A 16,111-nucleotide genomic window follows, 5' to 3' on the forward strand; every position below is an offset into this window, starting at 1 on the left:
TTTGCGAGCGAATGCAAAAGCATTCAAATATAATTTTACCTCCCATCTCTAATTTTTTTCCATCAGCATGTCCCCTATGCGCTCTGTACCTTTGTGGCCCAGGCGATAAGGAAATTCATTTCAGAGTCACGCAAGTTCTTAAGCTTATTATGAATGGGTTCTTTTTTTTTCTTTCATAATTTCATGTTATCTTCAAAGAAGATTCTTCTATGGCATCAGGCAGCAAAACCTTTTTTGGTGCTAATAGGAACCTGCGTGTGAGAGTGAAACTGTGGAGAAGCTCAGTTCCTCAGTTTGGTTTGATGAAAGGCAGTCAAAGGATGGAGGCGAGTGACTCGCATGCAAACTGGTTTTAAAATGAGAGTCAAATAGCTGACGAGAATTTGCATAGTTGGAATCTATGAGTGAACATTTGACTGCTGAATCATCCCTGCTGCTGTTGCATAATCACTGCAAAACAGTACAAACAAGTTTCTGAGAAAATGCTCCGTACAATATCTGAATATTTACAAATCCATGCTGAAAATCTCCTCTGTTGACAAATCAACAAAGAAGCATGTTGTGTCACCGTCAATGTGTTTAATGCTTGTGGTGTATTATTTATAGCATCTATATGCGACATCTGTCCTATTTTTAAATACGACAGAATTTATAATCACAATTATATTTTTATCATTTCTTTCTACAATACACCCAGAGGAATATCTGACTGCTCAGAAGATGCTCTTTCATTGCTGAGATGTGTAATGTATGAACTTTGTTTCAGATGTTTCTCCTAAGATTTCAAACGAGAACTAAATATAGACACAAATGACGTACAGTAAGAGTATAGAGGTGTAAAATTAATGCGGAGAGCATAGCTCAGATGATTTGTTCTTGGAAGAATTTGATGAGAGATGTTTTGTTCATTCTGACTAGTAGACTTTGAAGCTGAGCAGTGTGAGACATTGTTGGGATTTCAAATCAGACAGTTGTTGACGTTAAAGACTTAACTGTTCTTTTCACTTTATCTTTTCTGAAACTCTTGGAGACACAATGAGATTACTGGGAATTTTGCTCTTCGTTTAATCTAATTACAGACTAGGATAGACATTTGAGATATAAAGAGAGATTTTCTTTGTAATATCTTTAATACAATGTAAAAATGTGTCAAGTAATATATATAGTAGTGGCTAAAAGTGTCTATTATTCAAATATTATTAAAAAATTGTTAAAGATTTTGTAAGCATATGGTTGTGCTATTGTTTTGTTTGTGATAACGTGATAAAATATGCCAAATTGTGTGGTATATGCAAAATATAAAATATATTCCTTCTATTTTGATGGTTTAATCAAACTTGTATGGTCATTAAAAACAAATATCCCCTCCGGACATCACTTTTGGCCATGTGTTTGACTAATATATATATATATATATATATATATATATATATATGGGAATATTAGTCAAACACATTTTCATATTAACCTAAATAAATTAAGCTGCACTGACAAAAATTGTTTTAAGGGTCAGATCCGGTATAAATAACAATTTCAGGTCACAACAGCACTTCTTGAAGTGTGTGTGGGAAATGCAAATGTGTTTAAATAAAATGTTTACAATTTCTTCCAACAAAATATCAGTCAGCATTTTCCAGTCTTTTGAAGCTGAGCGAATGGAAGCATGCATTATCGTAATAATCAAACACATTATCTCAGCTGAGCTGACCCTGAACTTTCTTTTGCTTGGGTTAAGAGTTCTAGTTGCTATTCTGTTCACTCCCTCTCTTTCTCATTGCGCTCTTTCACACTGCTGGGAAATGGAAAGAAAAACCCAGCTGGCTCAAAACACACTTTCCTCCCTCTCAAAGAACCGGATCTGTTGAGTAATCTTCCCACACACACAAACACACACAGTTCGAACAACACTGAAACACTCGGGCCAGAGGAAATTGAGAGTGAGAATATTAATAAGAAGACAGTGTTGTTGCACGTGTTCAGAAATGACCCCGACGGTTTCAGATCTCTCCCGCACCTGCAGGTGTGTCTGTGTTTGGCTCACACATGGTACACCTGGATAATTAGTCCCATTGAGTCAGAGTTTCTGCCACATATGGGCACAATGATTTGGGCAAGGTCATTGTGTCCTCCATCTGATTAAACTCTATTTGCTTCACACGCATATGTGTGTGTGCGCGTGTGTGTTTACTCGCGTGCCCAGCTGGATCCATAATCCCATATTAAACTGAGCAATAATCATGCACAATTGTCTGCACAAAAGCTGCGCTACTAAAGAAACATGATATTCTTTGTATCATTGGTGGGTCTTGTTAAGGCGAGCATTCATTTAGCTATTCTTTAGGGTATTTACACAAAACCCCTAACCCTGAAGTATTAAACTTAGTAAAAAAACATATAAACTTGCTTTGATAGAGGGATGTGACAAACCATAAGCCATATTTAGAAATATTATATATATATATATATATATATATATATATATATATATATATATATATATATATATATTATATATAGAGCAACCCCCTGGCAACCACACATTACCTTAGAATTGTTAAGACACGGTTTGCACGGATGGTTCTGGCCCAATCCAAAGACGTGGCCCGTTCACACCAAGGACGATAACGATATATGCTAGTTCTAAAAAACAAGGGTATGTTTACACGACGATAAACTTACAAAAGAGAAATTTTTCCTTTGAGTTTTCCGCGTACAGGGGACACCATTCATACGAATCCATGAAAACGACTAAAAACGCTGTATTCTGGCGAAGAAACACTATAGAGGGTATGCACGTGACGTCACCGTCGACCGTTACGACTGCGGTCACGCCCACTGAGTGGCAAAAGATTGAGCGGCAGCATTGGTTTTCAGCATCAATGTCGAGAAAGACACACAAAACACATCCAAAACGGGAAAGAGCTTTGCGGCTGACTATACAAATAGCTTTGACACAAAACCTGAGGTATATATTTAAAAAAAGAAGCAAATGGATCACTGCAATTCAAAACAGAAACAGCTGGACTCACGGCAGAGAAACATGTTTTGCAGTTATCATTTTGTGTCAAATTGTTGGATTTTGAGGTAAAGTCATACCGAATACAGCATATATTATGCTGACAAATCATCAATTAAATATTTTCCATCTTATATTCTGCATAATTGGGTGTTTTTCAATAAACAACACTGATAAAAACTATAAAACACATGTTTTAGGGCTTTACAATTTGACGATATAACATTGATATAAGTGATTAGGCGGATTTAAACCTACCTATATTGTAGTTATTTAAAATGTGCACAGGCAGATTTGCTTTAGTATGGCGTTCCCCGGCGGCGAAATCAGGCACATATAATAACTGTCAGGAAACACGACTCCTGGCTGCATGCAGTAGGCTATCCATGGATTAGGTTTATTTGACAAGTTGTAAGGAACACATTCAATTCCAACCTTTAGTGTAATTGTTAGTTTTACTCGCGCTTTCGCAGTTTCTCCTATTAAATCCAGTCATGCAGCAGGTTCTTTTGCCACTCAGTCCAGCTGAGGGAGCGCGTTTTCGGCGGGAAAGTGACGTCGATGCATACCCTCTATAGACCCACCTGTTTCCGCGGGGCGCTACTAAAAGAGAACGTGGGTACAACTTCCGGTAAGGTGGCGGAAGTAGCATACCAATGGTATTTTGTGTGCTAATTAGCGAAGAGGCTAAGTGTTTTTGGATCATTGTTTACTTTGTAAAGTTGCAAATCTTTATGAGAGATGTTCAGGGACAACATCTCAGTTTACTACATTCTTAGTTAATAATATCACAATACAATAAACAGTTTTCGTGTCCTTAATTGCTCTTTACATTACTGACCTTCCACAAAAGTGCTGCTGCATGACTAGAGCATCCTGACCCTGCAATACATGAACAACCCGCTGTCTGTACTTCACCCGTCACTGATGCACCAAAGCGATGTGATATTTTACTCCTAATGTGTCGTGCGTGCCAGAGTCAGTCGCGTTTCCACTGTCATATATGCGATGCTAAAGGCTACTTCTGTTAACCACTGCGATAATAAATACACACGTTTATGGAAAATATCAGAGACTGCTTGAGGAATGAAGACAATTCTTATGTTATTATAATCGTGTATTTATTTGGTTTAATGTTTTATCTGTCTCTTCCATGCCTGTTGATTCCTGACAAATGCATATCTTTCACAGATTCACACACTCCGGTTAACTTGTATAACTCATAACTCCTGTTGTCTTCTCATGAGTTCCCTCTGTTGCTCTGGCTGAAAGGATCAGGATCAGGATAGAGAGATCCCGCAAACATCCTCGGATAGCAATCATTGCATAATTTAGAGGAAAATAAATAGAAATGCTCAGAAAAGTGACGTAAACATAGGGCATGTTATCAATATATTTCTAAATGTGTAAGCCTTTGGATTTAAAAGCTTTAGTGGAGTTGTTTTTTGCGTTCTTGTGATCGCAAATAAATGGAAGCATGCGCAACTGAATAGGTCTGTGTTTTCTTTTTATGTCAATATAAATATCAGTTAGATTTAGCATGATTGATGTGCACTCCTGACATAAATTAATACATTACTATTACTGTAACTTTTTTTATTGTAAAACATTGTTGAAATATTGATACCGGAATCTTAAATCTTTAAGTACAAAAACAAACGTTCGCAAGTTTGGATCGTTAAATCTTGAATGACTGTCAACTGTTGAATGAATGAGTGTCCCGTCCAGCTTGTTTACTTCGAACCGGAAGACGCTCCCACGTTTGACGCAAGGCCTCATGGGGCGTAGGAAACTTGTGGATAGACTGAACATTTAATATGCATATGCATGACGTAATCGTTTTAACAGATTTGCGTTTTTGTTGTTTACACGGAGACCGTTTTCAAAAACATGCACCTTTTTTTTATGAACGAACCGCTCTTTTAAATCTTCCTGGGCAGCGTTTCCCAAAAGCATCGTAAGCCTAAGTTGATCGTAGCTCCATTTGTTTCAATGGAAAGCGCTGCCATAGAAATATAAAGAGTTACCGCAAGAATGGAAGTTCAAAGACAAAATTCTAAAGATGGCTGCGCACTTGTTTCTCCGGCGACATCATTCCGCGGCGGAATCACTTTCAGAACCCTTTTCTCCAGCTGATGAATGATAAAAACAATGACAGCTGATCAGAATCAGACTTTAAAGAGCTCGAGCATGCGGCAGACAACTAAACTGACACGACTGACAGAACGATATTGTCCACTGGTGTGGAGGACTATGGTTATAGTTATCGTTCTATCATATCATTATAATTAAACTTTAAATATAGGCCTATAAATCTAATATATATGTTCTCTGTAAATTTTGTCTTGCTAAATTGCTGACTATCAAAACCTACAACATTTTATTTATTTATTTATTTATTTATTTATTTATAGTTATGAAAATGTAGTTAAGTTTAATTTCACAGTTTATATTAGTTTTTATTTTATAGTTATGTTTACATTAATTGATATATTTTTTTTATTTAGTTATCATTTATCAATAATAACACTGCTAGAAACCACCCAGTGGACATCCTAGTAACTGCATAGCAACACCCTAGCAACCACTCAGAAGACCTTAGCGTTGCTAAAACAATGATTACACAGGCAGGCACCTGTTCTATATTACAGTGAAAAACCCAAGTCTATTTTAAAAGGCTTTTGTATTTTTAATTGTGGTGATAAATATTGTACATCACATAAGCATGCAAATGAGCCTCTAAAAAAGTAAGTGTGTGTGTGTGTGTTTTAAAGAACTGTGGGAGCGAGAGTTTGCTTCCTGTGTTTCCAGGACTCTTCGGAGCTGCTCGGATAGGAATGCGCCTCTGAGAACGACCCAGACTCTTTTTCTCATCAGAGTCTGTTTCTACCTGTTAAAGTTCTTTCTCCCAAGCCTTTGCGAGCGGGTTCCTTTGGCTACCCAGCATTCCTTTCTCTGTGACTCACTCGACTCTCAGCTCTTTTGAGCTAAAGGTCATCAGCCAAGAACAAACCTCAGCAACATTCCTGTCCATCTACACTGGGAGGGCACAGGAATCGATATCCCGACTGCAACTGCAAACACACGGTTGTTGACAAACCCCTTGTGATTCATCCTTTGGTAAATAGCTGTGTCGCAGCAGTCAAGTTTGGACAAATATGAGGGCCGGGACGAGCTTGTGCAGTTATGAGGACGGTTCCGTGTGTGTCCTCCTCCCCAACAGAAATTACTCACTGGAGTTTGAGTGACTTGAGAACTCCACTGGAATCAGTTCCCATGGTGGAGAATGATTTGTAGTGGGTGGGATCCGTGCAAACTGGAGAAATGCATTGGAACGAATGGGAGTTTGAGTATTGGGAGTATTATTTTTTAAGTTCTTGTCTATTTATGACAATTATTAGTGGCATTTCTCATACTTGGGGGTTGAAATGAGAAGAAACCCTTAACCTACGTTAAAGTGTAATGCATAACTCGTCCTGCAACATTTCTGCTGCAGACATGAATAATACCTCACAGTCATGAAGGGCAACTTGTGTTCTTTTTATTTTATTTTATCTCACTAATGAAACACCTGTGACAAATTCTCAAAAATTAAAACATCAAATCATTTTGAAAAATGAAATCTAATGAAGTCTTAACAAAAATCTTTTACATGAACATAACACAATGTGATACCAATGATGTGTTTAATATGTAAAAAGTAATAAATTATTAACATTATTAAATATTTTTTTCAGGAACGTGGGAAATGACAGTGTGCACAATCAAACACACTCTCTCACACTGAACTTTGACCTCTGAAGTAATTTCCCACAACATTATTACAACTATATATTTACAAAATATATTTTCAAAATGCTATAATAATACATTTTTAACACAGCAATATCAAAAAATAAAAGGACAAACACCCTGGCGCTAATGCTTAACCATAGAAACCTAAACAATAAAAAAATAAATATTATATATTTTCATGGGCCAGTAAGCAACCACTAGGTTTACATCCTGAAACTTAGACTTATCCAACAACGACACAAATATTGCAAAGCTTTTTAGAATTTCAAATATCAGAAATGTTCTAGAGGTTTCATAACAGAGTTCATAATGCAACAGAAAAAAAAACACAACTAGAGTTTACAAACACAAACAGTTTCCCTTTGCACATCTGTCGTAAGACCTCCTACATACCAAGCCTTCCCATCAGCCCCTCCTAGCAGGTTTCCCGTAAAGCCTCGCATCACTTCCTCATTCCTCAACCTATGATCAGTCAGATATGGACAAGTGAACACTTGCACCTTCTTCCTCTTTTCTCAGCTCTGTTTCATGTCCCCCTCCCACATCATAGGTGGCTTCTTTAAACAAATTACACACTAAGTGCTTTAATGCGATAGGATTTAAATGCTGCACTTTACATTTTCACCAAAGAACGAATTAATAGCAGCTCTGTGACACATCAGCAGTTCTTCACTGTTGTGGGTACATGATGATACAAATGTTTCTAGGAAATGTGGCTCTTTGTTTGTGTGTTAAACATCTCACCTACTGATGTGTGAATATACTGCAGATGTGTGAATGCTGCAGTTGAGTGAGTTCATGTGATAGTCATATTTAATGTATGTCTAGAAGATAGAGAGATAGATAGATTTCTTGTAAAATATACTCCAATAATCTTTGAAATCACATTTTACAGTGTATATATTGCAGTGACATTTAGATATTTGCATGAATTAAGTATCCAAATAGTATTCCATGTACACTCTAAAAAATAATGTATTGGCGTAACAAGTCAGCAGTTTGCATCAATTTTTTTGAGTTATGACAAGTTTGAGTGAATTTACGTTCAACCAACAAGCTACATTAGGGACTTTCACACTGAATAATTGTAGGAACTCTGTTATAGGAGCTAACCACTTGGATAGTTCCCCGAGAACTAATTTCTCCCCCGGGTTGCATTTGCACCAGGAATATGAACTCTGATGTGGCCGACAGCGGTGTCTTTAAGTGCAGCATTTACAAATGCTAAAAAACGGTGGATGGAGGATGCCGTGATCGGAGTTGTGTTTGTTGTGTGTCGTGAGTTTCGATAACGGACATGGAATGTAAACGCATAATTGATGCGACTTAAAGAGCAAAAAGTGGGGCTAAGAGACTAAATATTCTATGACAACATATTATCGAGGCGGAGAAAAGAACACAACCACGCATACAACAGGTAAATGCTGCTATCGCTGTTTTCCACGTTCGTGAAGTAAATATGTTTACACAGCTTTTTAAAGATGCCAGGTGCCGGTGTTTGACATGCTTTTGACCAATCAATGTACACAAACGTCACTGATAGTTCCTATAGTGCTGGTTTAGACCCTACTCTGAAGTAGGAGCTAATTTAGATCCCGAAAAAAAGTTCCTAGAACTAAAATAGTTACTAGTTCCTGCAGTGCGAACACGGAAAAATCCAGGTACTTCAGCCAATAGTTCTAGGAACTATGAAAAGGTCCCTCCAGTGCGAAAGCCCATATTGAGTTAGAGGAACTTTGTAGCATAAACACAAATTTTTAAGTTGATTACTCAAAAAATTAAGTCATTCCAACTAGCAGAGTTGTAGCCCTGGAAACAAATCAACAGCTATCATAGCACATGCTAACATAACTTATTTGACATGTATATTTAATGAACAAGAAAGATAATACTTGTCACTGGCATAAGCGCAGTCATTGCTTATAGAGTCAATGTAGTGTTTACCTTCATGTATCTACTCAATGGTTACCACAAAAACTTTAAAACTCCTTAAAATGTCAAACATAACAGCATTAAACACTAACAGGTATTTCCCTTCACTAAAAAAATAAATAAATTATCACTTAATTTCAACATTTATTCTCCTTATCTAGTTCTATGCAAAGCATGCTGGGAACTAGAAATCCACTGCCTAATTTCTGAAGTTAAGACAGTTTCATTAGGACGGTTTCATTAAGTTACTACAACCTAATTTTAAAAAGCCAATTAATGCAGAAATATGAGTTTAAATTACACACAATATTAAGTTGATGTAATGATCAACATTATTATGTCAACAGAACTCTACAAAATAATGTTTGCAACTTAAAAGTTTTAATTAAAACAATAAATTAGAATTTTAAACTTGCAACCATGCATTTATTTAAGTTGTGGTAACAGGTCCCCTGAATAAATTTTTAGATTGTAGGACATGCAGGTTTGTGGATAACAAAGTGCTTATGTAAACACTCGAGTCTGAGCGGCACGAGATGAGATGTCATGAACTCTTTGTCAATGAAGTCTTTGCAATGAAAATGCTCTCAGGAGGCCATAATGAGGCCGTACTTCCCTTACTGGCATTATGAGGCAAAGGGCATTGGGGCACAATTTCTACTTCCTGTTGCATTACAACACTAGAACATCTGAATCTGCACGAGGAGGGTGTGTGACACTGAATCATGGTCACTCTTTAACCAGAACATCATAATATTTTAGGACCAATGGTGATAAAACACAGGAACAGTGTCAAGAGGCAGTGGTTGTGATCATGCAGTTGCAATAAATGGCATGTTTACATCCTTTTTTTTTAATTGTTTGATGTTTGGCAACACTGATAGGCCACTTCCACACGAGTTCTGGACTTTAGACTGCACAGGTCCTTGAGCAAACGGTGCAGAAGACATGACTAAACCGTGCACACTATTAAGCCATCAGATCAGCATGTTCTTTTTGTGTGATGGGTGGGTGTGTTTCAACATGGTGCATGAAGAATTTATATACTTGCGCAATTTTCTCATCCAAATTTACATCTGAGGAGTATATTACACCATAAGGCACAACAGAAATCGCTCTGCCGAGAATCAGTTTAGTCAACATCTTTAGAAAACTGTTGACTGTAACGTTTGAGGTAACTGTACTCTTTTGACCTACCTCTTTAGCAATACAATGGGATTTTTACACTGGAATGCCCAGAGGGCAATGTATTTATACATAAACCACACACACGCACATATAAATGTATGTGTGTGTGTGTGTGTCTGTGTGTGGGATGGGGGTTGGGTCAGGTATACCCTACATAATGGGGACAAAATGTCCCCACAAATTTGGCAATATATAAAAAGTGATGTTTTTTGAAGATGTAAAAATGCATTTTTCTGTGATGGGTAGGTTTAGGGGGTACAGTGTTAGAGGATAGAATATACAATTTTTACAGTATAAAAATCACTATGGAATATCCCAGTTAAACATGTACACCCAATGTGTGTGTGTGTGTACAGACATATATACATACATTTATATATTTAAATATACGACAAACAGAGAAGGTCATAGCGCCAAACATTCATTGAAAAGACCATATACGAAACGTCTTTAGGTGCGTAGATCCAAACAATCCAAGAATGAAAAAAGATTTTCACTCATCCAAAAACAGCTAAAAAGCTTGTATCAATTTATTATACAGAGGCCAAATATACATCAAAGTGCAAAAGTGGATATATTTAAGTATATAAATTTTATAAATATACATTTTATATTTAAAGTTATTAAATTATGAAATTATATAGGCTAATGTAGTTATTACAGTCTAAAATTATATATTTAAATTAAAGATAAATGTATACATTTTATATTTAAACAATTTAATATTTTAATAATAATAATAATAATAATGACTAATTTATTGTATTGAATTATTTTGTCTACTAGATATTAAATATATAGAAATACATAGTAAATTTAAAAAATAAATTAATATAATAAAATAAATGTATTATTATTATTATTAAAATAAAGTATAGAATTTACACTACCATTCAAAAGTTTGGGGTTGAGATTTTTTGTTAATACAGTGCTCAGCATAAATGAGTACACCCGCATTGAAAAGTAACATTTTAAACAATATCTCGATGAACACAAAGAAACAATTTCCAAAATATTGACAAGACTAAGTTTAATATAACATCTGTTTAACTTATAACATGAAAGTAAGGTTAATAATATAACTCAGTTTTACTCAAATTAGGGTGATGCAAAAATGAGTACACCCCACAACAAAAACTACTACATCTAGTACTTTGCATGGCCTCCATGATTTTTAATGACAGCACCAAGTCTTGTAGGCATGGAACGAACAAGTTGGCAACATTTTGCAATATTTATCTTTTTCCATTCTTCAAGAATGACCTTATTTAGAGACTGGATGCTGGATGGAGAGAGATGCTCAACTTGTCTCTTCAGAATTCCCCATAGATGTTCGATTGGGTTCAGATCAGGAGCCACTGAATCACTTTCACCCTGTTCTTCTTCAGAAATCCAACAGTGGCCTTAGATGTGGATTTAGGATTATTGTCATGTTGGAAAAGTGCACGACGACCAATGGCACGGAGTGATGGTAGCATCTTCTCTTTCAGTATAGAGTAGTACATCTGTGAATTCATGATGCCATCAATGAAATGCAGCTCCCCTACACCAGCAGCACTCATGCAGCCCCACATAAGGACACTGTTTCACTGTAGGCAACATGCATTTTTCTTTGTATTCCTCACCTTTGTGACACCATACAGTTTTGAAGCCATCAGTTCAAAAAACATTTATCTTGGTCTCGTCACTCCAGAGTATAGAGTCCCAGTACTCTGCATCTTTGTCAGCATGGGCCCTGGCAAACTCTAGGTGGGCTTTTTTGTGCCTGGGCTTTAGGAGAGGCTTCTTTCATGGACAGCACCCATGCATGCCATTCCTCTGCAGTGTACGCCGCATTGTGTCACAGGAAATAGTCACTACAGTTTGGCTTTCTACTTCTTTAGATAACTGCAGTGAACTCGCATGCCGATTTTCTTCAACCCTTCTCATCAGAAGATGCTCCTGTCAAGGTGTTAACTTCTGTGGACGACCTGGACGTCTCTGTGAGATGGTTGCAGTTCCATCTTTTTTACATTTTTGTACCACTTTTGCTACAGTATTCTGACTGATAAGTGAAGCTTTGCTGATCTTCTTGTAGCCTTTACCTTTCTGGTGTAAAGAAATTATTTTCTTTCTCAGGTCTTGTGACATTTCTCTTCCATGTGGTGCCATTGCTGACAGTAAGAAATGGGGTTTTAACACCCTTTTATAGTCTACTGTCTGCTGGACACCTGTGTAATGAATAATTAGACTCACCTGTGGTTGAATTCTTGTTAAATTAGACACCTGTAGTCTAAAATGTAGCTTTGCTCCAGAGACTTTCAGTGGGGAGTACTCATTTTTGCATCACCCTAATTTGAATAAAAGTAGGTGGTACGGTAGTATATATAAAATGTAAAATAATTCTTTACATAAAATCACACAAATGAGACAATTGTTGACATAGTAAATATTTTTAAATCTAAGCACAGTTTTTTGTGTTCTCATCTAAAAACTGTAGGGCCTACTATAATATAATCAAATATCTGTGATTTATATGTTGCTTGGAATAAATGTATTTTGTCGGAATACACGGCTGCTTTCCCGTCAACGAAGAAAGATCCTTTTTTCCCCCATTAATGGTGTATTTACATTTACCAGGGTCAAACTGGACCACGTTAACACATTGTGGGAGAGAAAAATCTGAGAGGAAGGATATGCCAGAGGTGTTCAGCCCTGCTCCTGACCCACTGTCCTGCAGACTTTAGTTCAAACACACCTGAAGCAGCTAATCAAGCTCTCCAGAATGGCTTGAAAATACACAGGCAGGTGTACTGAAGCAGGTTGAGAATACACATTGCAGGACAGTAGGTCCCCAGGAGCACAACACCTGCATCCGAAATCGAATACTTCCCTATAGTAGAGGGAAAGTACCTGATGACCTACTGGTGAGATTCTGAAGTGCTCATTCGATGAACACTTTATTATCCATGAGGCAAGTGACACTGGTAGGTCCGAAAATTCATACAATCCATTTTCATACTACATAGAACATACTATTTAAACGGTCACAATGTAAATTCAAATTCAAGTACCTCCTCAGACAATATGCGATTTCGGACGCAGCAATAGTCTCCATTTGCTCTGCATTTAATCTCATTGCTGCTTTAGTAGAAACAGCTGATATATTAAAGAGATCTCATTTGTGTTTTGCATCCGATGGGATGCAACGACCCCAGTTTTCTGCTCTAGTGAAATCCATTCACACATATGATTGCTTTTAAATATAGAACATCTCAGAAGAGGAGGTGGAGGGTGCCTTGGTTTTCCTCAGTTCCTCTACTCTTCCAGTTAGTGCTCTGCCGTTGTGACCTACTTCCTCTCTTCCCTGACCCACTTCCTGCACTTCCACTCTGACCTACCACTTTCATCCGCCGGCAGTGCCAGTCTCAACCAGGCCTCTTGTATAACTTGCTGCCTGTGAGCACCATTCAGTCTTAAACTGAGACACACACACATACACACACACACACACACCCTTTTGAGCCGGATGGAGTCAGTGACTAATTGTCTCTCCTCAGTCTGTGGGTGGCGCAGACAGAGACTACATGTCCTTGGCAGGGAGCTTTTGTGTTCACACTCCTTATGGAGGGCGATATCAATGTGTCAGGCCTTGGGGTGGAACAACATGGTACTCATTGAGGAGAAAGAATCTGCTTTAGTTTAGATAATTTCATTGAGCAGATGAAATGAGCACAGTGAAGTTTTTTTAGCGATTCCAGACATGTTCTAGTTGCATTTTATACTTTGTTCCACAGTTCTGAATTAATTGCAAGGGCTGGATGAAAGAACACACCAAGATTAGTTTGCATTTATTATTTGGACTCTAAATGCCCATAGGGAAGAAATATCATAAATGAAATCTCTTTAAGAGTTGTTACATTAACATTTATGCATTTGACAGATGCATTTATCCATATTTGCCATTTACATTTTATCGGTAGGGATGTTGTCGTTTTTTATTGGCAAATAATTATTACAAATAAACCATCAGTATTTGATTTTCACTAACAGCACACTCTATTTGAGCTGAGGGTTTTATTTCTCCTGGATAGCAATTTGAGACTTTTGCAAATATCCTGACAAAAATCATTTGCAACATTTTGTTTTTGGTAATTGGTGGGAATATATATATATATAATATATTTTTAAGTCTATATATATATATATATATATATATATATATATATATATATATATATATATATATATATATATATATATTACATCATGTTAAACTTAAAAAACTAAATTAATTAATATTAATTAAAGCTATATAGAAATTTAAAAAATAATAAAAACGACAAAAGCACATAACAAAACTACTAAAACTTAATCTAAAATAAATACTGAAAATATGAAAATGAAAGCTAATTAAAAATATTAATTAATACTATAAAACTTTTTTTCAATGACCAAAAACAGTTTTTAAAAGTCTTTTAGTTTATGTATGTGTGTGTGTGTGTGTGTGTGTGTGTGTGTGTATATAGCTATATATATATATATATATATATATGTGTGTGTGTGTGTATGTGTATGTGTGTGTGTATATATATCATGTTAAACTTAAAAGACTAAATCATGTATATTAATTAAAGCTATATAGAAATGTAAAAAATAATAAAAATGACAAAAGAACATAACAAAATTACCAAAACTAAGCTAAAATGAAAAGTGAAAATATGAACATGAACGCTTATTCAAAATATTAATAAAAACTTTAAAAGTACATAAATAATACTAAAATAACACTGTCTCAGAGTCTGAAAAAAAAAAAAAAGTCAGAGATTTCAAAGATTTCTCAACAAATGTCCACTGGCAAAACGAAACCTCATTACTGGAACTAAGGAAAATGGCTAGTTTTCGATTTGACATCAGATTTAACTAAGCTTTTCTCTGAATCGGAGCAGAGTATGACAGACTATTGCATATGAGAATTACATATTATGCTTATGAGTCACAACTCATGTATAAAACTAAATTTTTCCTTTATATGGCAATGTAGCTCAATAATCTTACTATATGTCAACAATTGCATCTTTATATCTCAGTTAAGTCTCCTGAGTTATGAAAGAGCAGCATCTGAGCAATAGCATTCTGCTCTGGGTGGGCTTTGAAGTGCTTATGTGGAGTTTTTCCTTGTAATTTCCCTTCGGAGAAGACTGGCATACATTCTGCTGAAGCAGGATATTGTCTTTCAAGTCTTCCTGTCTCAGTCTGCTGACCAATGAGACAGAACCGACTGTGTGCACTTGATAACCCGAATCAGGGAGTGTGTGGCGCTGAGGAACCAAAAACACACACACACGCATGCATGCATTTAAGCTCACTTCACAAAAAAAAACACAAACACAAGGGAATTAAGAGGAAAATAAAGCAGCATTCCACAGATGCCATGGCTTCCTGAAGGACGCGGGTAGCGTGACCTTTCATCTGTTTGTTTCATGTGTCGTGCGCGCGCGCGTGTGTGTGTGTGTGTGTGTGTGTGTGTGTCCGAGTCTGAATGAACTCAAAGGAAACACTTTAATGAGGGGGCAACTTTTCACCAGGGAGGGTCTCAAACACAAACACAGGAGCGGAGTGAACTCATTCACAGCATTTAACACTCATTACCACATCCATCATGGACACAAACATACTTATCGGAGCCTTAAGACATTGTAAATGAACCCTGATGAACTCAGTGTGAGGACAGTAATGTTACTGTATGAATGTTAAGGAAGTTCTTTTCTTTTAAAGGCCCTTGTAGAATAACAATAGCAAAAGCAAAAGCTATTTGAGTCCACAGGTTCTAGGAATCACAAGCAGCACTTTATTTTCCATCACAGGAAGTATCATTTCCAACTTTCCATTAAGGATGTTTGTATAATTGTTTTTTTCTTGGGCATATTTACTTTTTTGTTCACGCATCTGCAGCTGTTGTTATTTTTAACCTTTTTTATTATTAATCATTCTAATAATAGAAACACTTGTTAACATTGCATGTGACTCACAATCTATTTTTAATATACTGTAGTACTGTACAATATATCATCATTCATAACATACATACTTTAACGCACACACATAATTTAACCATTATGTTTTGACTGATAAAATAAATACGGCTATTTTATTATTTTTTCATAATCAAGAAAACAAAATTGCTAACATTTTACAATA

At 36.3% G+C, this 16,111-nt stretch overlaps 1 protein-coding gene across 1 annotated transcript in view; it reads left to right on the forward strand.

The window, feature by feature from the left end:
- Positions 1 to 583: 583 nt before the first annotated feature.
- tbc1d22b (TBC1 domain family, member 22B) overlaps positions 584 to 16,111 on the forward strand; it is an 81,978-nt gene continuing 66,450 nt past the window's right edge. The window contains exon 1 of the mRNA XM_067394472.1: positions 584 to 748. The gene's annotated coding sequence lies outside the window, so the exon portion shown is untranslated. The remainder of the gene's footprint in view (positions 749 to 16,111) is intronic.

Source organism: Chanodichthys erythropterus, chromosome 9 (genome assembly GCF_024489055.1).
Source record: "Chanodichthys erythropterus isolate Z2021 chromosome 9, ASM2448905v1, whole genome shotgun sequence".
NCBI classification, from domain to species: domain Eukaryota; kingdom Metazoa; phylum Chordata; class Actinopteri; order Cypriniformes; family Xenocyprididae; genus Chanodichthys; species Chanodichthys erythropterus.